At 40.0% G+C, this 23138-nt stretch overlaps 1 protein-coding gene and 1 long non-coding RNA gene across 2 annotated transcripts in view; both read right to left on the reverse strand.

The window, feature by feature from the left end:
* SH3RF1 (SH3 domain containing ring finger 1) overlaps positions 1–23138 on the reverse strand; it is a 147939-nt gene that overhangs the window by 97772 nt on the left and 27029 nt on the right. The window lies entirely within an intron of this gene.
* Positions 15253–23138, reverse strand: part of LOC119257964 (uncharacterized) — a 32468-nt gene continuing 24582 nt past the window's right edge. Inside the window, exon 4 of the long non-coding RNA XR_008554025.1 lies at positions 15253–17723. This is a non-coding gene — a long non-coding RNA (uncharacterized LOC119257964). The remainder of the gene's footprint in view (positions 17724–23138) is intronic.

The following is a 23138-nucleotide window of genomic DNA, read 5'->3' on the forward strand; positions in this document are numbered from 1 at the left end:
CATACAAGAAATGGGATACAGGCCAGAGGGATGGGAGGGTGAGAGGATTCACCAGAGACAGCGTGGGGAACAGAACCGGCCGACTGACTGAAATACACTGCTGAGGGTGAGTCAGGAGAGGTCTGCTGTGCCATGTGGGTCTCCTCCTTGGTTGGGGATTGAACTCATGCTGCAGTGGCTGCTGATAGCTTTATAGGTTGTGTTCCCAACCCCTTGCACCACCAGGGAGGCCCTCAATAAAAAATTTTTTAAGACTCCTCCGTGCATTTGTATGGCTTGAGAGTTCATTTCTTTTTAGCGTTGAATGATATTCCATTGTCCAGATGTAACCCAGTTTATCCATTCACCTACCAAACAACACCGTGGTTGCTTTCAAGTTCTGTCTATTATGAATAATGCTGCTAAAAACATGCTGGTGAACATAAATTTTGACCCTTTTGGGTAACTACCAAAGAGCACCACTGCTGGATCAGATGCTGAGAATTAATTTTGTAAACAACTGCTAAACTGTCTTCCAAAATGGTTACATCATTTTCCTTTCCAACAACAGTAATGAGTAAGAATTGCACCACATCCTCAATAGCATTTGGGGTGGTCAGTGCTCTGCATTTTGGCCATTCGAGTAAGTGTTCAATAGTATCTTGTTGTTTTAGTTTGCATTTCTCTGATGACAGATGACATGGAGCATTTTTAATATTCTTGTTTGTCATCCATGTGTATTCTGTGGTGAGGCACTTAATCAAGTCTTTTGCCCAGTTTTAATCAAGTTGTTCACCATTGTTACAGTTTAAAGAATGTATATTTGGGAGGCCTCCTTGGTGGCACAGAGGTTAAAATCTCAGCCCTATCAAGCTATCGCCAGCCACTGAGATCCCAGCCAGAGAGCTAACTCACAAATGACGCAGCGGACTGTTCCTGTCTTGCCCGCTGCTCCCCTTAGATCCACCTGTTCTGCTCCCCACTCTGTCTCTGGTGAATCCTCTCAGCCCCCACCTCATACCTCTGGCCTGTACCCCAGTTCCTGTATGCATAAACAAAAAAAAAATCTTTTTTAAAAAGAATGTATATTTTGGATAAATGTACTTCAATCAGATATATCTTTTGCAAATATTTTCTACCAGTCTATGGCTTTTCTTCCAATTTGCTTGATAGTGCCTTTTGCCAAGCAGAAATTTTTAACTTGAAACAATTCCAACTTACCGATTTTTCCTTCATGGGCTATATCATTTTTGTATCTAAAAGTCATTGTCATACCTAAGGATCACCTAGATTTTTTCCTGTGTTAGGAATTTTATCCTTTTGCATTTTACATTTAGGCTATCATCCATTTTAAGTTAATTTTTTGGAAGTGAGTATGGCCTGTGCAAAAGCTCATTTTGCTTCATGTTAATGTCCAGTTTTTCCAGCATCATTAGTTTAAAAAAGCTCAATTACCCTAGACATAGGAAGGGAAGGCCTCAGAGCAGGGACTGAAAGGGAACATCACCAACCATGACCTAAAATGCAAATACGACCAAAGTCACTTACTGTTAATTAAGAATTAGAGCAGTGTTAACTGCCTAATGATGGCTGTTGAAGCTAATATTGAAATACATTTGCAGTATGCAAGGTAGGATGTGTAGTGCTTAACAAATATATGGATTAACTAACGAATGCAAGGAAGCATCTAAGAAGAAAAAAATGTTAAGTAAAGGTAATCTAGAAATAAAATTTTGCTTCAGGTAGTTAGGAGTTAATCATTCTCCTAAGTGCCTTAAAAAAATAGTAATACACAGTATTGAGAAGTCATGTTTTTGACAGATCCACCCTCTAAAATAAGCCCTAAACAAAGAAGCATCATTTCTCCACCTAAATACAACTTTCCACAAAGCCTCCAGACTCCAACTCCTTAGTAACCCTCCTTATGTAACAGAGAATTCACAGGAAATCGAGTTATCTGATTTCTCATCTCAAAAAAAATTAGAAGAAGGAGCTGACAGATGCAAGCATGACGTAGAAGAGGAGATGACTAATGGTCTGACCTACAGAAGACAGAAAAAGAGACTCTGGACTGGGCTGAGACATGCCCAACAGTGGGTGTGGGGAATAACAACCTGAACCTTTGGTGAAGGGTTCATTTATGCTGGGTAGTCTCTGTTCAGTCAATGCAGGGAGAGCTTGAGATATATAAGGAAAGACTTAATAAATATTACAAGAAGAAAAGGGGTTCTGGTATTTGACATAACAAACTCCAGTTAGACAAATATTGGTCCATGAGTACATACCTTATTTCCTTTTTTTTTTAAAGATTTATTTATTTATGCATACAAGAGCTGGGGTTCAGGCCAGAGATGCAGGGGGTAAGAGGGCTCACCAGAGACAGAGCAGGGAACAGAACAGGCAGACTGAAATACACTGCTGAGGGGAGCAGCGGGCAAGACAGCAGAGATCTGCTGCACCATGTGGGTTGCTCCCTGGCTGGCCAGGATCAAACTCATGCTGCAGAGGCTGCAGATTGCTTCATAGTGTGGTGCTTAACCCTTTGCACCACCAGGGAGGCCCCCATGCCTTATTTCTCAACCGGTGTCAAACAAAGGAACTTTTGCTTTATTTTCAAGTTTTTCTTCCTAAAAGAAACTATTTCAATGCTGTCAGAGTTTGCCTTCGTCAAAAACAAAAACAAAAAACAAAACAAAAAAAAAAACCCCATACTAATATACTCTCATCTGAAATCCCTTACCAAATATTTGAGGGGTGGGTATAAGGGGCAGTTTGTGTTTGCTCTGCTTTGTCCACTGTGTTCTCATTCCTTTAGGCCTATTTGCAGGCAGAGGGCCAGTACACAGCTGCTCTTACTACTCAAAGAGCCCAAACTCAAGCACTGTGTCCATTCGTTCTTGCAGCTGACACCAGTCTATGAATTTCTACGGTCAGAATATTTCTTCATTCTGTGCCCCTTTCCTATTTTTCTTATCAATCATCACAATCATTGACTTACTTGTTGCTCTGTGTGAAGTCATCATATTCACTTAAATGTCACAGCTTTTATTCCCAGATTTTAATTTTGTCTCAGCTGACTGAGATGATGCTTGAATAGGCATTTTTTTTTTATTATCAGCCAACATCCATGTAATCAATTCAAATTAGCCTGCAGCAATTCAAATTAGAGGAAAAGAGAACAGAGGAACTTTTGCTTTATGCTGCAAAGAAATACTAAAATCACTCCAAATCAAAGGGACCTGTCTGCCAGCCAACCCCACTTTTCATTGCCTATCTGTAACTGAAAGTAACTAATGCAGGTAATAGTTTAATACGTAGTTCTGACTTTTTATAATGAAATTGTGATTGACATAATTTTCTTCCTATACTATGAACTTCTTATAAATATAATTGGAAGAAAATGTCAAGTGGTATCCATAGTTAACGAACTCCTCATATGGAGAATGATGAGGAATAAATTTCATTTTAAATATATGTCATTTCACAAGTTCTATGATTAAATATTTACACTAGCTTTCCACAGTCAAAACAGAATGAACCAATTGAACTTCTGTTTGATCCTCTCTCCTCCACAGTATAAATGTTCCTTTTTGAGTACTCTGAGTGTGTATTTTGGCTAAGGTAGATAGAAGAGGAGGGCTGGTCGGGGGGGCACATCTTTGTTCCCTGGTTTCACCTGCAGCAACTTTGACAATTCAGTCTGCTCACCGTCCAGCAGTCTGGGCACTTGGACACCTGGCTCTAGGGGAATTAACCTGCACTGCCCTGGGCATCTCCATCAAACAAGTGACCTGCAAAGCTTGAGAGTCCACAATCACACAAGAGAAAGCTTGAGCATACCAACAACCTCTTATTATTCATAGGAATGCACAAAGGAACTTAAAATTACATGAAAATGCAATCGGGATAAGAATCTACAAACCCATCCATTTTGTGAGGTTAGTATTTATAATTTTCAAGAACAAAGCCACTACACAGGTTTTGATTCTTAACAAGTAATGAGATTGAAGGTCAGTCACAAGTAAAATTTGCCTTAAAGGCAAAAGTTTAGAGGACAAGTCTGGTTTAGTTAAAAGTACATAGTCTTTTAACATCATGTGCTAAAATAGCTTAAACACAACTTAACTTTAATACCAAAAGGTCTCACGTGGTTAATCAGAAACAAGAGGCCAATGGTGCATTCTATACTGATTTCCTTTCACTGACACGACATCATTATGCCTCTCCAGTGAGCAAGAGTAATCCTAAATGGCATTAAGATGAGAGACTGGAATCCAAAAAGATAAACTGATGCCACTGCAGCAACATGGATGGAGCTAGAAGGGATCATGCTTGGTGAAATATGTCAGAAAGAAAAAGAAAAATACCGGATGGTCTCACTCATAGCAGGAATTTAGAAGACCCAAATAAGGGATCAGGAAAATGACTAATTATGATAAAGTGAAAATCAAAATCAACAGGCAACTATAAACCAGAGACACACTGCAGGAGGGAAGAAGGGAGTAGGATCAAAACAGCGTTGGTGGGAATTTTATGGGAACTATAACAAAGATGAAAATGCATACATTGTACAAAAATGAAAAATGATGTAAAAAATATATAAAATTAAAAAAATAAAATAAAATGAGAGGCTGGGCACAAACCCTCAGGTAAGTCAAGTAGTGATCTGATTCTTTCTGTCATTTTTCTTTCAAGTGAAAGACACCTAACACTCTGCTTCTGACAATGTTTATAAACAGAAGGCCAAGAAGCCTCTGAATGTAATAACAAAAAAACAGGTCTTTTCCACACACTGATAGACAGACAGACAGCTGAGTCCTCATTCTAAAGACAAGGATTTGGAAGCACTTCTAAGACCTAGTTTCCACAAAAATAAAACTCAAAAAGTGTACTTATTGCTGGTTCTGCTCCTCATCAAAGAAAAAAAGTGTACCACCTCAGACTTATCATAATTAGTTGTACTACCACTTTGTTCTAAGAAAACAGAGGTTCAGTCATTGAAAAAGACTGAAACATGAAAAAAGAAGGTTTAGTCAAACCTAGTCATTAGGCTAAAACCTTCTCTGTGACAGCATTTCATTTTAACATATAAATACTATACTTTCTGTAACATACCTTATAATCTACAATTAAAGGCGACATCTTTTATGTTTTACAATAAAGGAGCGCAGCTGTGAAATCCAAGCTGACATAACACTTCATCTTTCACTCCCTAAGATTTGCCATGAATTTAAAAATTCATCATTCATGTAATGTCTGCATTCTACAATTCTCTTAGCCTATTACAGGGATCCTACATCTTTATATAGCACACACAAAGAAATGCTAAAGCATAACCTTAACCCAATGACTAAACAAATTATAATAATAATAAACTGGGGCCTCCATGATAGTGCAAGGCACAGCATTGTGAGGCTATCCACAGCCTCTGCAGCATAAGTTCGATCCCGGTAGGCCAGGGAGCTACCCAAATAGCACAGCAGACATCTCTTGTCTCGCCCACTGCTCCCCTCAGCAGTGTATTTCAGTAGATCTCCTTGTTCTGTTCCCCACTCTGTCTCTGGTGAATCCTCTCACCCCCTGCACCTCTGGCCTGTACCCCAGTTCTTATATGCATAAATAAATCTTTTTTAAAAATATAATAAACTATATAATTCACCCTTCTAAACTTAAGCCTTCCTTTCCTCACCCACCTAAAAAATACTACTGCTTTGTTCTTATATTTCCAAATATAGATGTGTACTATGAGATAATAATATATATTCAATCCATTTGCTTGTTTTTTTTAAGGCTGACTTGTGTAGGGTGAGGTAAAAGTATCAGGCTTTTCTGCCCTCCCGCCATTAGGATAGATGAGGGAGCCCTGTGGTCCTGAATGCATGCCTGATGGCGGGCACCTGAATGGGTACACCTGGGCTGAGAGACTGAGTTTATAAGGGAGGCATCACGGGGACACCAGCAGAAGCCGAGAGAAGAAGAGAAGCAGAGAGAACACCCGAGAGCCCAGATAGGGTGAGGATTTGCTGGGGGCTGGGAGGCCTGCCAGCCCCCCACCCCCGCCCCCCAGCACCCCTGCCTGCCATGTGCCTGGTAAATCTAAATAAAAGATCTGCAAAGCCACTGAGGACCCTGACTCCTCCTTCACCCGGCCTGCAGGATCAGAAACCTGCTCAGTGGCCCATTCCTGCCTCTACAACTTGTTTTCCTCTCAAGGCGTAACAACCAGCAATGTAAAATCAGCAACGTGGCATTTATTACAAACTTTCTAAGTATAAATATTTGCTTGTTCTGAATATTTTGGTACCTTCCTAATGGGGATTTAAGATAATGGAATCTAACTGCAAATTAACAAGATTACTAATCAAATACCATAGCAAAATATTAACAAAGACTGCTTCAATAAAAGCAGAATTGTAATCGGAGGACAAATTTCAGTCAGTTTATTGCTTCCCTTGTTAATCTTTCACCTTCTAAAATGCATTTTACAACTAAAAGTGAGAAGAACGTACATTAACAACTCTCTACTTTGTGACACTTTAACTTTTATGGAACATGTTTATTCCCCACATTCCATCCTGCTTCCTACCACGTGCCCATAACGTGAGAAAACTCAGTCTAAAATGGAAAGTTCTGAGCTGCCCGACTCTGAAGCCCAATCGGCTGCTAGCCATACCTAACGGAGAGCACCCCCTTTCTTTTTTTTTTTTTAAGATTTATTCATTCATTTATACAAGAGTGGGGCGTACAGGCCAGATGCGCGGGAGGGTGAGAGGATTCACCAGAGACAGAGTGGGGAACAGAACAGGCAGACTGAAGAAATACACTGCTGAGGGGAGCAGCGGGCGCGCCATGTGGGACGCTTGCCAGCCGGCTGGCATTGAACCGGTGCTGCAGAGGCTGCGGACAGCTTCACAGCGCGGCGCTCAACCGCCTGCGCCACCAGGAAAGGCCCAGCACCCCCTTTCTTGAGTGGGTTTCCAGAGGGTTCGGAGCCACGGCCCCAGGGGCTCGCCCAGCTGTGGCTCTTCCCAAAGGTGAAACACAGACACTAATGACGACAACTGTCTTCCCAAGTGGCCCCAGCTCGCAGACACACAGACTGCTTACCGGCATTTCTCCAGGGCCTTCTAGGCATGAAACTCAAGGGGAAGCCCTTCCTCCCAGAAAGACTCAAAAAGAGACACCTATTCGGTACTCAGGTAGTGTGCAGCACACAGCGGTGGAGGAGGAAATGAACCCTGCGCAGAGACCAGCAGGGGAGATAGAATCATCAGCTGAAACCAGAACCCCCAGCAGAAAGTATTACATACAGTAAGAAACACAGAGTTCTGGGCCTCCCTGGTGGCGCAGGCAGTTGAGCACCGCACTGCGAAGCTGTCCGCAGCCTGTGCAATGATGGTTCGATCCCCACCGGCAGCAGAGATGCCCACATGGCACAGCAGACCTCTCCTGCCTTGCCCGCTACTCACCTCAGCAGTGTATTTCAGTCAATCTGCCTGTTCTGTTCCCCACTCTGTCTCTGGTGAATTGTCTCACCCTCCCGCACATCTAGCCTGCACCCCGTTCTTGTATAAATAAATAAATCTTTAAAAAAAAAAGAGAGAGAGAGAGAGACACGAAGTTCTAGGCGAGTTCTGAGATGATAAGCTCAGGAGACAGTGTGGGAGAAGTGACAGCTGAAAGCAATTGGCTCTAAAAACATGGAGGCACAAAGTACCAGCTACACAGGCAAGGAAGAGGGAACACCACTGCATGAGGCAAGCAAGCATCAGATCCATTCATATCCAGACTTGTTCTACTCGACATGGTCAAAGCTTTCCATTATCTTAAATCATTCAACAGATGTTTCCCGGACACAGTAAACGCAGCCACGGGTCCTATTCTAGGGGTTGGGGATAGACGGTGAACAAACGAGGTCACTGCTCTTGTAGAGTGTATTTTCGGGTGTAGGAGGTGGACAAGCAGATCCACCAACAAATACAAGTTAGTGTCGCGTTGTGGGAAGAACCAAGGAGAAAAATAAAGCAGGAAAGGGCACATTGATGAAGGGGTGTCTCTACAAGAGTGCTCTATGAAGTGGCATATGAGCAGAGACCTGAATCAAGTGAGAAAAGACGTCCTGACGCAGAAGAGTCCAACATGTTCTAAGAATACCTGCGGGGCCAGTATGGCTGGAGTCAACTAAGCGAAGCAGAGATGGTTAGAGATGCTTCTGGAAAGGTAAGCAGAGATGAGAATAAGTGCTTCTCACTAATAGCACGATTGCAATGTGGGGCAGGATAATGTGGTCTCATCCAATCGACCATCAGGGTCTCTGAGGGACCGAATGCCAACAGTATATCCTTGTAACAACCCATGAAACCACCCTGCACATTTCCAAGCATGTCAATAGGTGACAGGAAGGAAGGGGCCCTCATCTCCCACTAAGAACCAGGAGCCAGATCTTGTATGGCCTGTTGTTAGAAAAAAATTGATATGATTTTGTGCTGAGTGTTGGGGAGAAGCCACTAGAGAGCTGTAAACAGAGGAAATGGCTTACGGTCTATTTCTACAGAGCTACAATCTTAATTTTAACCTTAAAAGATGTCCGTCTACTGCACGAAAAACTGACCATAGGAGGTAAAAGTAGCTCCAGAGTTGAGGTGAGGTTGTGTGTGTGTGTCTATCTGTCTTAAGGGTGAGACTTAATTTGAGGACTTAAAGAACCCAGTGAAAAGGGAGAGACAGAAATTGCAGAGTTACACCCTCTACTAAGGAACAAGATGCAGATGAGATGGGCAGAGAGAGTCCCTTGGAGAGAAGAGACACTCCCTCAGGCACCAGAGGGAAGACGCCAGGCCTGTGTCCCACAGTGGCTGCGGCTGCTGACAGCCCCTCATGCCACAACAAGCTGCAGTCAGTGTTACCTGAAAGTATGGAGTGACCAGTGAGATGAGGAAGAAAGCTCTGCATAGCCATGCACTCCTAACAGTCACTTTTCGGAGAAACAATACTCTGACTAATGCCATTATTCTGCTAATGGCATGGTCTCAGAACAACCAAATGTTGTGACTCACAGTTTGTCTCTTTTGTTTAGGGTACTTAATGTGAATAAAAGGGGTGGGTGGTTAAGTATCTCTGGTAAGTGAATGAAGAAGACAATGCAAAACATGCAGTATATGAAAGAATATATTTTGTTTCTGAAATTAATTTAAACTCCTACTTGATTTATCTTTTGCAATCACTTGACATTTACAATTCAGTTTCAAATTCATAAATCCAAAGGATTCTGCTTTTCACCATAGCTGTCATGTTTAAATAGCAATTTTTTTTTCCTGGTCACCAAAACATTACCCTTCCACAGCAATGAAAATGATTTAGAATATCATGATGAGGAAATTTGATGGGACTTGATTTTTAAAAAGGAGAAGGAGAAAAGAATACATATGTAATAAGATAGTCAATCATAGCACATACTAATCTCATTTAACCACCTCATATCCCCACCAAAAAAAGTATAAACCATCAGCAAATGTCTTTAGATCAGGAACTTTTTTAAATAATTGGTCATGATGTACCATTAATTTTATAGGAAATTGCTATAGATAATAAAAACACATCTTTGTAAGCATATTTTATGCAGTGTGCCAAAACTGTGAAGCTAAGTCTATAAAATAGCTTATTGAGTGATGAATTAAATGAGATAAAAAAGCATTAGTCACCCCCAATCTTAAGTTGTATTACTCTCAATTATCAAACTGGTTTTAAAAACAAATTAAAAGAACCAAGAACTGAATTAACCTCAATTAGAGAATAACAAGAACAAAAACATTCATTCACTAGACTATAACATCAATAGCTATGAATTTACTCAACACTAAACGACCTGAAATATCAAATGAGAACCAAAGTTAGTCTCCATTTCATATATTAAAAAAAAAAAAGTTCCTCTTGAATAAACGGTATCTGGCACCATATATTTCATCTTTCACTGATAGGTACACAGCAAAATGATTCATGAGGACCATCCATGGCTACAAAAATATGTGGTTTCTTAACAGGTGTCAGGTGTCAAGTTGGAATTTATGCTTTACAACTTGTAATGGAGCCCACAGCAACATAATATTTCTTTTAAATCTAAATTAACAGTTTATATTCTGAAACAACATTTGGCAGGGGTCGCTGGGATCTTTGGTATTGCATAACACGTATGCGCTATTTATTTTACTATTCTGCAATAGTGATCTATTACTACTCTGTCTGTGCCTTCTTCCACCAGGGGACTGGAAACAAGCTGAGAGCAGAGATGATATATCCTTGGGCAGGAGAACAGTGCCCATTCAGAAAAACCCAGCCACTTTATGTTTAGTGGTTTTTTGTTTTTTGTTTTTTTAAGGTAACGTGGGTTTAAAACACTGTCTATGATTCAGGGATATATGGTCACACCTCTGCAGATGTGTGTTACGACAGCACACCCACCACCAACACACCCATAATCCACCATAAATCACTGGGCCCCCTCCCCAACTTGTATCCTACTCCAGCTCTCTCTGGTAGCCTCAATTTTACAGTCAGACTTCTCAGATTTGTTTTAAACCTGGTCACTTTTAAGAGGAATGTCAATAGGCAATGGAATAGCTAAAATGAAATTTCCCACAAGGAAATAGACTATGCCTGAATATTTGAGTAGAATCTAGTATATCACAAAATGTTTCCACACAGGAAACTCATAAAGAGGACTTAAAAAAAAAATAATGCCACAGAATCAACGAAAGGCACTCCATAAATCATAGAGCCATGAAGTGATTCTGGATCCCAAGTGTCTGATTGGAATTTTACTAAGGGTTTTATTTCCTAGAAAAAGAACAGAAGGCATTTTCAGTTATCTTCTTCCAAGTTACTTCACTTGCACTTATTAAACTGTTTTCAGGAGCAGTAAACAAATCATCACCGGATAAATATGCTAAATGTATACCTTCTATAGGAACAAAAATCTATACTAGAAAATATTGGCTATATGGTTGTGTGGTCTTGAAAAAACAGGTCGTCTGCCCTGTATCCTAACCAAAGAGATCTCAGTGTACTCCTACATTAGTTCCCTATTGCTGCTGCAACAATTACCATAAACTGTGGCAAAAAAAAAAAAAAAAAACAAACACAAGTTGCTATTTTATAGTCCTAGAAGTCAGAAGCCCAAATGGGTCTCACTGCACTAAAATCAAGTGTCAGCAGGACTGTGTTCTTTCTGAAGTCTCTAGGGAAGAATCATTTTATTGTTTTTACCAGCTTGTAGAAGTTAACCACATTCTCTCATGGGTCCCTCGTCCATCTTCAAAGGCAGCAACATGGGGTTAGCCCTTCTCACGTGGCTTCATTCTGACCTTCTGTTCTGCCTCCCTCTTTTACTTATGAAGGCCCTTCTGATTACAGAGGACCTACCTAGATAACCTAGGATCTCAAGGTCAGCTAATTAGCAACCTTAATTCCCTCAGAAATCTCAATTCCCCTTTACTATGAAACAACTTATTCAGAGTATGGACCCCTTTGGAGGAGGGGAAAGTTACTCTGTCTGCTACAATTTGTAATCATCTTAGTATACATGTACCATTTTATTTTTTCATGCAGGCACACAGACATATCTAAACGCACACATGAAAAATTCTTTGGATTTCCTTGCTCTAATTTATGAATTCTAGACTAGCTTTGATGAGTAATTCCACAAATGTCTCCTATAACATTTGTGGTGTTAAGATTATATAAAACAAAAACAAAAATTCTGTTCTTGAAAGAAATTCCAGATGTTTCCATGAATGCCACCAGAAAATGTCTTTGATTTTAAAACACAATAATAACAGCAAAAAAGCCACACCAGAAGAGCTCTTCTAGGATCAGAAATTTTTTTAAAAATTTTTTAAAGATTTATTTCATTTATTGATACATACAAGAGCTGGGGTGTAGGCCAGAAGTGATGGGGGTGAGAGGGTTCATCAGAGACAAAGTGGGGAACAGAACAGGCAGATTGACTGAAGTACACTGCTGAGGGGAGCATTTGATATCTACTATAATCACATTTTAGGGCTTATTCTAGAAAAGGTCCTGAGACTCTTGTCCATAGTTACAATTCATTCTGTTGAAGGCAGACTGACCTACGGCTCACTTTTATTAAGTTAATTTTACTTTATCTCAAAGAGTGAGGTTTTCCAGAAACTCTCGAGGCCCCCAGTTCAGTGAGTCTGAACTCTGTCTCAACTGCTGCCTTCCAATAAAAATAAATCATGGCATTTCAATTCCAACTTCAGTTGTGGGAAATTGCCTTATCTTTACAATTCATTGTTTGTGAAGTGAAGAGACTCACACGAAATTATTAAAATACCTGAATTTAATCAACATAATTCTCCAGTATTTCTGATAGTCATTTTCTTTAAATAATGATCAGAGAAACAATTTCTGAACCCTTAAAATAGCAATTAAATAGTAATAATTTACTCTAAATACCTATTTTTTGCCCTCCAAATTAGCTGTGTTCCTTGCAATCCTTGGAAATGTAAATTGGTATATCCCCCCCAAAACAAGACACCCTGTTCTGTGGTCCCCTACCTTTGAAATAGTGTGGATACCATGCCGCCTTTCAGAGGGCCACAATGCACATTAATAGTTTAAAACTGTTAACAAACTCCCCCCAAAAGCACTAAAACCTCTAACTGTTCAACTTTACTTTTCAGAAAGTTTTCCTAACACCCCAATAAACATCCTGGGGTGATGAAGGATTGCAGAAGAGAATATGAATGTAGAAGATATCTCCACAGAGTATTCTCTTCCCAGGTAGTTTAGCCCATGAGAGTCTGTGGGCTGTATTTACAAATATCAAATGTAGAATCAAAGTCAAGTTGTAAATATGAGTAAGATTCACTTGAAACAACACAAATATAAGAATGTACTGTAGCATTTAATTGTGTTTATATGGGTGGGTCACTTAAAAGAAATAATGTTTAACTCAATATGACTTTAAATGAGTCAATTCTAAACAAACCATACCACATTTATAAATAATCAAAATGCCTCTCACTCAAAACACCAATGCTCACAGAGTCTGGGTTTTTCCATCCACTAAATATAAATAACCATCAGATTCAAAAAAGTCACTTCAAAGGCTTTCTTCTTACTCCACTAAGTTAATAAAAAAAAAAAATTCAATTGAAATAAACTGAGGTGAGTTCCGAAGGGATGGAAATTTCTTTTAAATGGCTTTCACCCTGTTTTTCAATAAAATTCTCCAAGTATTTCCACCTATATCTAAAGTCTCAATTTTAAGGGCCTCCCTGGTGGCGCAAGGGGTTAAACACCGCACTATGAAGCAATCCGCAGCCTGTGCAGAACAAGTTCAATCCCCAGCCAGCCAGGCAGCTACCCACATGGCGCAGCAGACCTCTTATGACTCGCCCGCTGCTCCCCTCAGCAGTGTATTTAAGTAGATCTGCCTGTTCTGTTCCCCGCTGTGTCTCTGGTGAATCCTCTCACCCCCCCACACCTCTGGTCTGTACCCTAGCTCTTGTATGCATAAATAAATAAATATTTTTAAAAAAATAAAGTCTCAATTTTAAAATTTAAAATATCAATTACTCGTATACTGTTGACTTCTCTTTGTTAAAAAAAAAATCTATGAGCTCTACATTTCATGTGTAATGCCATTAAGTAAAAGCAACATACAAGGCTAATCAGATTGAAAAATGATGTCTCTGGTCAATGAGGGTCCTGCTGCTGTGAGGTAGGAAGATACAGAGGAAAGACCACCGGCTCTGGGCCCAGGGTGGGCTCTAAGCTGTGCCCAAAGGCTGCATCCCTGGGGTGACTTAGCTTCTCGGGGGGCACATTTCTTCATTTATAAATGGGAGAGGGTAAAAAACAGCTACCTCGTGGGTTGTTGTGAGAATTCACTGAGCAGAAACATGCCAAACACTATCTGGTAGTGTTTGTTGTCCCAATTTTTCATAAATAAAAAGGAAAATGAATTTCTCCCACACTCATGATTTTCTTTTTTTTTTTTTTTTTGCCCAAAGCTGGCGACAGGATACTTACTCCTCCACCAACTACCCATTTCCATTCTCATCAGAGTCCTGAACAATGAAAGTCTTTTTCTATTTCTGCCTGAAACATCTCTAAGTGTCAATACATTCACCTACATTCATCTAATACCTGCTATGTACCTTGTACTGTTTGACATTATAAATATAACAGTACTTAGGTATCAGATCCTGCCTTTAAAAACCTATTTGTCTAGACAGAGAAAATAAAAATTTTTTTCAACGATTTGAAAAATATCCAAATACATGCAAGATACTGAATTGAAAAGAAGGAAGGCCTTGCTTCACTGCTGTATCTAGGGGACAGGGTACCAGGCCAGGGTGCAGACCAGGTGGGAAAATGGAGGAAAGGAATACAGGTAGAGGGGACAGTTCGCACAAAAGCGATGTGCGGGAAGTGGCCCAGAGCAGCAGTGACTCAGACCAGTGCACCAGTTAAGGACCTCCAAGGTGAGAGCCAACAAGACTTGTAGACTATGCTAAAATTTTTAGAGTTTATTCAAAGAGGGTTCCAAAGAGATTTACACTAGGGAAATTGGTGTTATTTGAAAAAGATCATTAAGCAACATGGAAAATACAACAGGACAAGTAGAGCAAGTCAGCAAGCTTCATGGTTTTCACATTGTCTTCAAAATTAGTTCACTCTTACAATAACCGAGTGGAGTCTGCATTATTACCCCCACTTAATGTCAGAAACTAAATTTCAGCAACATGCAAAAACTTGCTCAAGGTCAGGTAAGAATGATGAAATAATGGGTGAAAAGGGCCCTTGAATCCAGTTCTTCTTATTCCTTTGACCCTCTCTAATCAACCTCTTGAAATTAAATTAAAGGGAAATCTTTGGTCACAACAGCCCCAAGCAGTAGTCAACTAGCCAAATTCTGACTGGAACAGGATGGTACATACATGAAAGGTAAAATAAAGTTCATCGGATAAACATTGATAAACTGTGCTTAGACCTGGCTGGCTGCTACTAGAGATGTTTTACCCTTCTTCGGTGGATGATCTGTTGATCAATAGTGGAAACTAACTGGTTGTAAATATTGTAAAACTCTGGTCTCCCCAGAATAGTTGGTAAGTGGGATGCTCTGGCTAATTTAACATTCTTATTATAAAGTAATATGTAATCTACATGTGATAGATGAATTGCCAAGTTTTCAAAATTAGAACAAAATAAAATTTAAATCATTAAATGATTATTCATTGTCTTCACTTTAATAACTAATGATAATTAACGTTTTCTAAAGCTTGCTATGGGACAGTAAGTTTTTTATATCTATTAACTCATTGCATTACACTTTACCTCAATCACTTGTTGGTAAACAAGACTTGTGATTGTAAGTCATGAAAAACAAATCTGATCGGGGTTTTTTTGGGTGGCGGGAGTATGCATCTGGAAAAAATTGTTTGACTTCTGGAAAAATGAAAGTTATTTTTCACCACACTAATTCATTGACTGGTTTTCTTCATAGCCTCCAGATAATGAGCAATTTAATCAGCAAACCATCTCCCTCTACTCTTTATTTCACAGAACCATCACTCTTTCATACTTGTCAGCTTTGCCCTTACGAGCCGACATTCCATTAAGAGACATAATTGAAAATCTAGCTTTCAGGTAAGTCTGAGGGTCTTCCTTCCCTCCCGATTTTCTCTATTTTTACCCCTGCCCCAGAGCAGCTATAAAACATTTTCTGTCCTTGTTAGTTACCATCTGCTTCCCCATCCTGAACTCTGAGATATTCTCCAGCGATCACTGTGATTCTCTACATAGCCTGAAGCCAAACAGATTCCTGATTTGTTGCTAAAACTGTCCATTTAGTTCACCTGACCATTCCTGAGAAAGCAGTGTCCTCTTCTCCATATTACTCTAGAATGGAGGTTCTGCACCGGATGCAGCCCCCTCAGCCACCAGGGAACATTTGGCAATACCAAATTTTCATTCTCACTATTGGTCAGGCAGAAGGTATTGGCAGTGAGTGGGTAGATTTCAGAGATGCTGCCAAGTATCTTGCAATGCACAAAACAGATGCCCACCAAAAAAAAAAAAAAAAAAGTGTCTAGTCCATAATGTCATTGGTTCAAGGTTGAGAATCCCCGATCTAGAATATGACCTCAGGCCAAGTGCCACAATCTTCCAGGTCTTACAAGAAGCAAAGGAACACGTAACTCTCCAAATATGCTGCCACAGCAGTTGGAGAGGACCCATTTTGGTGACGAACATAAAAGCATCTAAACAGAAATAGCCTCACAGTTGCTTTCATGGGTGATAATTAATTAACATAAGACTTCTCATTTAAAAGACTCTGCTACACCTGACAGCACAGCTTTGCTTGAATAAGGTGCCCGGCAGTGTTTGGAAAGAGCCTGCTACTATTTCCAATAGGTCATTGAAAATGTACTTACCAAGACAGGAATTACCTGCACTCTAAGGATTCTTTTAATTTAAAATGGCCCATGGTAAATTGATTTCTATTTCTAGGTGAGGGTTTCTCCATCTTGGCACTACTGATATTTGGGCCTGAAAATTCTTTGTTCGGGCGGGCGGCTGTCCTGTCTATAGTGGGACTTTGGCAGCATCTCTGGCCACAATTATCTCCCCACGTCCAGTTTGAAAAATGTCTCCAGACATTGCCAGATGTCCCCAAATACTGCCAAGTGTCTGCTGGGGCTAAAAATCACTCCCATGACCCAACTGACAACCACTATTCTAGAGCTTAATAAATAATTTTGAAAAAACAAAAGTCTCTAAGTTTTTCACAACAAAAACCTCTTTTTCCACATCTGGATTTTCATACATTAGGCTTGCTAGGTACAGATACATTTAATAACTAAGTCAACAAACTGTTTTATGTTTATAGTCTTAAAACAGGATTCTGATTCTACCTATAATCCTACTGTAGAAAACAAGATTCTATGCACCACATCTCTAATTCTTAACCACAAATGGAAATGGACAAACATTAACCTGTAACCAAGCACCACGAGTCTGCTTTACATAATAAATAACACAGTGGTATCTTTACATCAAATGGGTCCTCAAACTGCTTTGCTTATAGTTAAGCTTTTAGAAATGTCATTTACCCTGTGGAATGATGAAATTCAAAGTAAAGATAGCAGCTAACATTTACTCAATGTTTACTATGAATTCCATACTTACTAGTCCAATAGCAATGCACACCCACACTCATAAACAATTTTTAAAATCCATTTCAATGATATGACACTGTACCATAGGTGATATTTTATTCCCATTTCAATGTGAGGTAACTGAAGCACAGAGACGTTCAGTAACTTGCCCAAGGTCACACAGGTTGTCTGTGATAGAACTGGCATTTCAGCCAGTCTAACTCCAGAATCCATTTCTTACCCATCACACAGCACTGTTCCCCATGTAACAGCATGCCATGTCACACAACAGCAAACATATTTATTACAGGGGAATTTTACTTCAATTCTTTCCATGGCATGTGTCCTGCATCCTCAGTGACAACACTATTCTGGACCACATGTGGCTCAGGATACCTGCCGTGTATTTCCTTCCAGTTATAGTCACTGTATGACAAAGGCACAGCCCCTGTGGCCTGACCACATGGAGTGTAGACTTGGCTCCATCATTAGAGAAGTTCAGAGACCATCCAGTTCTTTTCTCCTCTGGGCACACAGCAGGTTTCACTGTTTTGTTTCCTGTAAATGGAATCATGGCTGAGTGACTTAGTTTGGACAACAAAATCTGAGCAGAAGTAAAACATGTCACTTCCAGGAGGAAATTTTAACACTTTTTTTTTTTTAATAGAGGGCATGTTTTTATTTATTTATTTATTATATTTGTTTGTTTGTTTTGTTTATACATGCACTGGGTACAGTCAGAAGCGGGGGAGGGTGAGAGAATTCACCAGAGCCAGAGTGGGGAGCAGAGCAGGCAGAAGGACTGAAGTACACTGCTGAGGGGAGCAGCGGGTGGCAGGAGAGGTCTGCGCACCATGTGGGATCCTCCTCCGGTGGCCGGGGAGCAGCCGGGGATCGAACCGGCGCCGCAGAGGCCGCGGGCAGCTTCGCAACCCAGCGCTCAACCGCTGCGCCACCGGGGAGGCCCGCAGGAGGAAATTTTAAAAGTCAGAGCTCACCTCACCAGCTCCCTTCCCAGGAGCATGTGTTGAGATGGAACCAAGTAACTACAATGAGGATCCGCCTGTGATGGCACAGTGGTCATGCATCACGAGTCAGAAATAAGTCTTTGTTGTATTAAGTCTCTCAAATTTGAGAACCACTGTTATTACTACCATGGTTTAACTTACCAGAATGATACAATTACTTACTGAGGCGTGACTTTAATTTTTATGTGTCTATTTTCTCATCTGTAAAATGGAAATAATTGTGACTACCTCATAGTGTTGCTGTGAGAATTAGATAATACACATAAAGCACCAGAACACTGCCTGGCACACAGTAAGAACCTACTACTGATCCTAGATACACTAGCACAAGGTAACTCATATTATCGCCGTGGCCACAGGTCTTTACAATATGAGGAACACTCATATAAACACATATATTGTTTCTTATTATTTGACTAATAAAATGCTAAATATGCAGACTCAAAAGCTCACCAAAAAATGAGGGATAAAAGCTGAATAACAAACCCCAGGAACTCCTCTGCTAAAAAATTATAAGAGAAATAAAAGAAGAAAACAGCAGAGAGATGATTGTATTTAACCAGCCCAACTTTTGCTTCAGTCTCATCCTCCGCCAGTAATACACATATAAACAAACAAATACACACACACTCTCTTCTCAATGAACAGATTTCATTTGCCAGCCAACTAGAAAGAGATTCATCAGAAGCAGCCAAAAATGTGGTGCCAACTGGCTGCGTGACATGCACAGTAATGTCTTCTAATGAACCAGCACCTGATGTCTGGGAGCCGAGAAGAGAATAAGCATAGAGCAAGGGAGTGGCTTATATGGAAAACTAGCCTGGAATGTTCCTAGACACAGGGAAGGTGATTCAGTTAGGAAGAGAGGCATGGTTAGCATCAAGAACATTTTACAAAGCCTCACAATCTACATGTACTTTTTAATTTATTTGCTGGAAAAAAGTAAACTGATTTTAAGAGGGAAATGACTGTATATGCCCATATGATGGCTGCCCATATCAACAACTAATGTATTGGTACTACAAATATGAGATGAAGTCTTTATTAGATATCATTTTTAAGATTTATTTATTTATTTATGCATACAAGAACTGGGGTGTAAGCCAGAGATGCAGGAGGTAAGAGGATTCACCAGAGAGAGTGGGTAGCAGAACAGGCAGATCTACTGAAATACACTGCTGAGGAGAGCAGCGGGCGAGACAGGAGAGGTCTGCTGCACCATGTGGGTAGCTCCCTGGTCGGCTGACGATCAAACTCATGCTGTAGTGGCTGGTGATAGCTTGATAGCGCTGTCTTTAATCCCTTTGCCAACAGGGAGGCCCTTATTAGATATCACTTTGATGAAAAAAACAGAGGAAGACTTTCTTAAAGATACATAGAACCCCATTAACGTATTGAAAAAATAAATATAGTGAGGGGCCTTGTAATAAAATATACATGTAGAATCTTTCTTTTCTGAGAACTTAAGAGCAAAACTCAAGTTTGACCAGATTGATATCAGAACAAGGATGAGCTGCAAGGATAATACAACCCCTGTATACACTTGGCCATCACTCCAGGTAACCTTCAAAAAAATGCTGCTCAAATATTGTAATTTTTTTCTATAGTGTGACAGATGAGGAATAAAAAAGAATACTGTGGCTGGAGCGTTTTGTTGTTGTTTTTTTAAAGGTGAGACTTGAGAATCTCTTCAAGCTTGTCCAGAATTGGGAGGCTGTCTAAATCCAATCTGCATGGGTAAAATTCATCTCAGCAGAGAGAAAGGGAGCCAGACAGGTGTCCTAAGCACAGAAAATTGTGGGGGACTCTGGTCTTGAGCAAATGCCATCTTCATCGCTAAGAAAAAGGCAGAATATTCAGCTTCCATGGAGATTCTGATGCCCTCCCAATGTAGCAATACCATGGCCCTAACGATTTCTAACACACAGTATTCTTACATATCTGTCCTAACAGACATGTGAGAGGTAGAGAACACTGAGAATCACGGACTAGTGTCTATCAGGGAGAAATGACTTTTCCAGGATCAGGCTTCACAGCAGAAAGGTCAAGCTCTGTGTTCCACTGAGGAGGAATGAGTCATTGCTTCCTTTATTCTGGCAAAACTCAGCCAACTACACTGCCAGGGTGTACTCCTCCACATCATCTAACTACTAAACTAAACTAATTACAGGCTCATTAGCTTAAGGAATATTCTCTGCCATTCTAAAAACATTTTGGCTGCCCTATTATATTGCTATAAAGAACCTTCTTATCATCATATCTTCCTTCTGTTCCCTCCTGCCTCACTTTTAATTCCATCTCCTGTCATTTCAGAAGTAGCATTTAAAACCTTCCTATCCTTCTTCCTATTGGATTTTTAGGTTATCTATTTAACTATTTTAGGCATAGAATTGACAGGTAAATAATTTCCAAGTGAATTTTTCTGGCTCACCCTTTTCCAGCTTCAACATACCATGCCAGGGGCCTCCCTGGTGGCCTGTCTCTCCCGCTGCTCCCCTCAACAGTGTTTTTCAATAGATCTGCCTGTTCTGCTCCCCATTCTCTCTCTGGTGAATCCTCTCATAACCTTTCCACCCATCTCTGGCCTACACCCTAGTTCTCCTACCAAAAAAAAAAGTAATTTTAAAAAAGGTAATATGCCAGTCTTTCATGCATACTCAAAAATGGTCTCATTACCTAGCACTGTCCTCGGTAAATTCTTGAACAATCAAATGTATTAAACATTTGGTTCATTCAAGTAATTTTTCATCAATCTTTTATTTTCTCTTCAATGCCTTTCAAACCATAGGTGGGTCATATTTTGACCAAGATTGTGCCACAGGAGATACAAACCCACCTACTTGTAAAAGAGAGGATATTTTTGTTACCACCTTATATCTCTATTAAATCAAGAAGGCTATAATACAGGCCAAGTGCACAAGCAACATACAGGAAAAGGCTGATGTTCAAGAAGTCAAGCAGAGAGAGAAATAATGAGAGGTTAATGAAGTGAGCTCTGAATCACAAGTGTTATTCAGAAAACAAACAGACATCTGTAAGGACTAACCTTGGAAAAAGTCACTGCTATTCAATGCGCGTGCATGCGTGCGTGCGTGCGTGTGTGTGTGTGTGTGTTTAAATAACAACTGCCAGACTTTTCTGAAGAAATTAGAAGACATACTAAAGGAATAAAATTTAACTATTCTAGTCTAAGCAATGAGCCCCTCATTTTCAGTCATTTTTATCTTAATGAATACATATTAGTTCAAGGAAATAGATTAACTACAACTAATTAACTGCATATTATAAACAAGAAGTATAATGAAAAACTTTGCTTTAAAAATAATTAGGACCTACAGTGAGAATTACAAAGCACCAATTCTCAAAGTGGACACTGGAACATCAAAGAGTAGTCTTAAGATGGCCAACTTTTGGAAAGTCAATTAAGAGTTCTCAGGAGGTTTATAGCAAACTCAACTTCACTTAATTATTTGAGGAAGTGGTTTGAGACATTGTATTCAACTGAGGACACTAACCTGCTTTACTTAGCACTGGGCACAAGCCCCTCATTCAGTACATTGATCCATGTGCTTATAGACCTTACACTATCCAACCAACCCCCTCATTTCAGGGGACCTTCTAGAAAGGAGTGAAGTCATCTTTTGAAAACATTTCCTAGAAGCTAAAAAATGTAAACCTATGTCATTGGCTACGTCTATGTCAAATGGACCTAAATTTAAACATTCAGATTAACACAGGAAATGCAGGCTCAATACTGTTTAGAAGAGTCTTGAATAGATTTCCTTCAGCAAATTCACCCTGTAACAGCAAGCCACTGAGCTGACCCCCAATTCAATATAGAATTGCTTGGTCTGATTTTATGGGGGTTAGCTTGCATTGTAAATCATCATCCACTAAAGAAAGCCTGGTTGTCCAGAGGGTTGGTAAGCATCTGAGCAAACAAGATGTGCTTTGGCACAGGCCCATTGGCAACACTGGCACAACTGAGCTCCACCTGGGCAGACATGGAGAAAGCCAGCACGTCTTGGAGTGGGGCCCAACTTCAGCTGCTCCAGAAAGGCACCTAAATCAAAAGAATGTACCCATCCTTCTAAAATGAGAACCCAAAGCACAGGCTGAAATACTGTTAAAATATCAGTTGGGCAACTTGACCCAAGGGAGTGCCTACTGAAATACATACTGCAGTTCTAGGGACACAGGAGCCAGCTGCCTCTTACTGATGTTGGCAGAGTCAATGTAGGCTCCTCGCGCCATTCTGGCCCATGTCCCTAAGTCTGTCAATCAGGTAGTCAAAGAGCAGAAAGTATCATCCAAAACCGTTTTTAAAAAGTATGAGATAAAGTTTCAGGTCATTTGAATTTCAGGTCAGTCATTTATATTTTTTAATAAAATCTCGAGATTACATATCTGAACATTAATGTTTCTGTGCCAAAAAATATTATAAACAAGAACCTTTGGTGGGGAGGCAGAGATTGGATTCTTAATCAAATCTTTCTATTTCAATTAGAACATTTTCTTTTTAACAGAGGAGTAAAAATTATAAACCTGAATGACTTTCTGTCACTGTCCCCAAAGGGAAAATAATGTATCTAAATGCATTCCAGTCACTATGATGATGTGTGATTTAATCACAAACATAAAAACTGCTTTCCATAACAACTTTTCTTCCCACACAGATACCTCACTTGGGTAGAGGCCCCAGTTTTAGGCATCTAAATAATTCTTTTCTACCCAGAATCATATTTAAGATAGAATAATACTCTCAGAATTAAAACCAGAGAAAAGATATGAAACATTAAGTTCCTATGTATTAATAGGTAAGATTTGAAAGTGTGTTCCATCACACGTTTGAAAGTGTGTTCCATCACACGTTGCTGTATGCAAGAACTTGTTCAGAATACAGATTCCTGTATCCAGGCCCCAGGAAACTGTAATCAGGGGGTCT

The sequence above is a fragment of the Talpa occidentalis genome, unplaced genomic scaffold (genome assembly GCF_014898055.3).
Source record: "Talpa occidentalis isolate TD23 unplaced genomic scaffold, MPIMG_talOcc4v2.1 talOcc4.4, whole genome shotgun sequence".
NCBI lineage: Eukaryota > Metazoa > Chordata > Mammalia > Eulipotyphla > Talpidae > Talpa > Talpa occidentalis.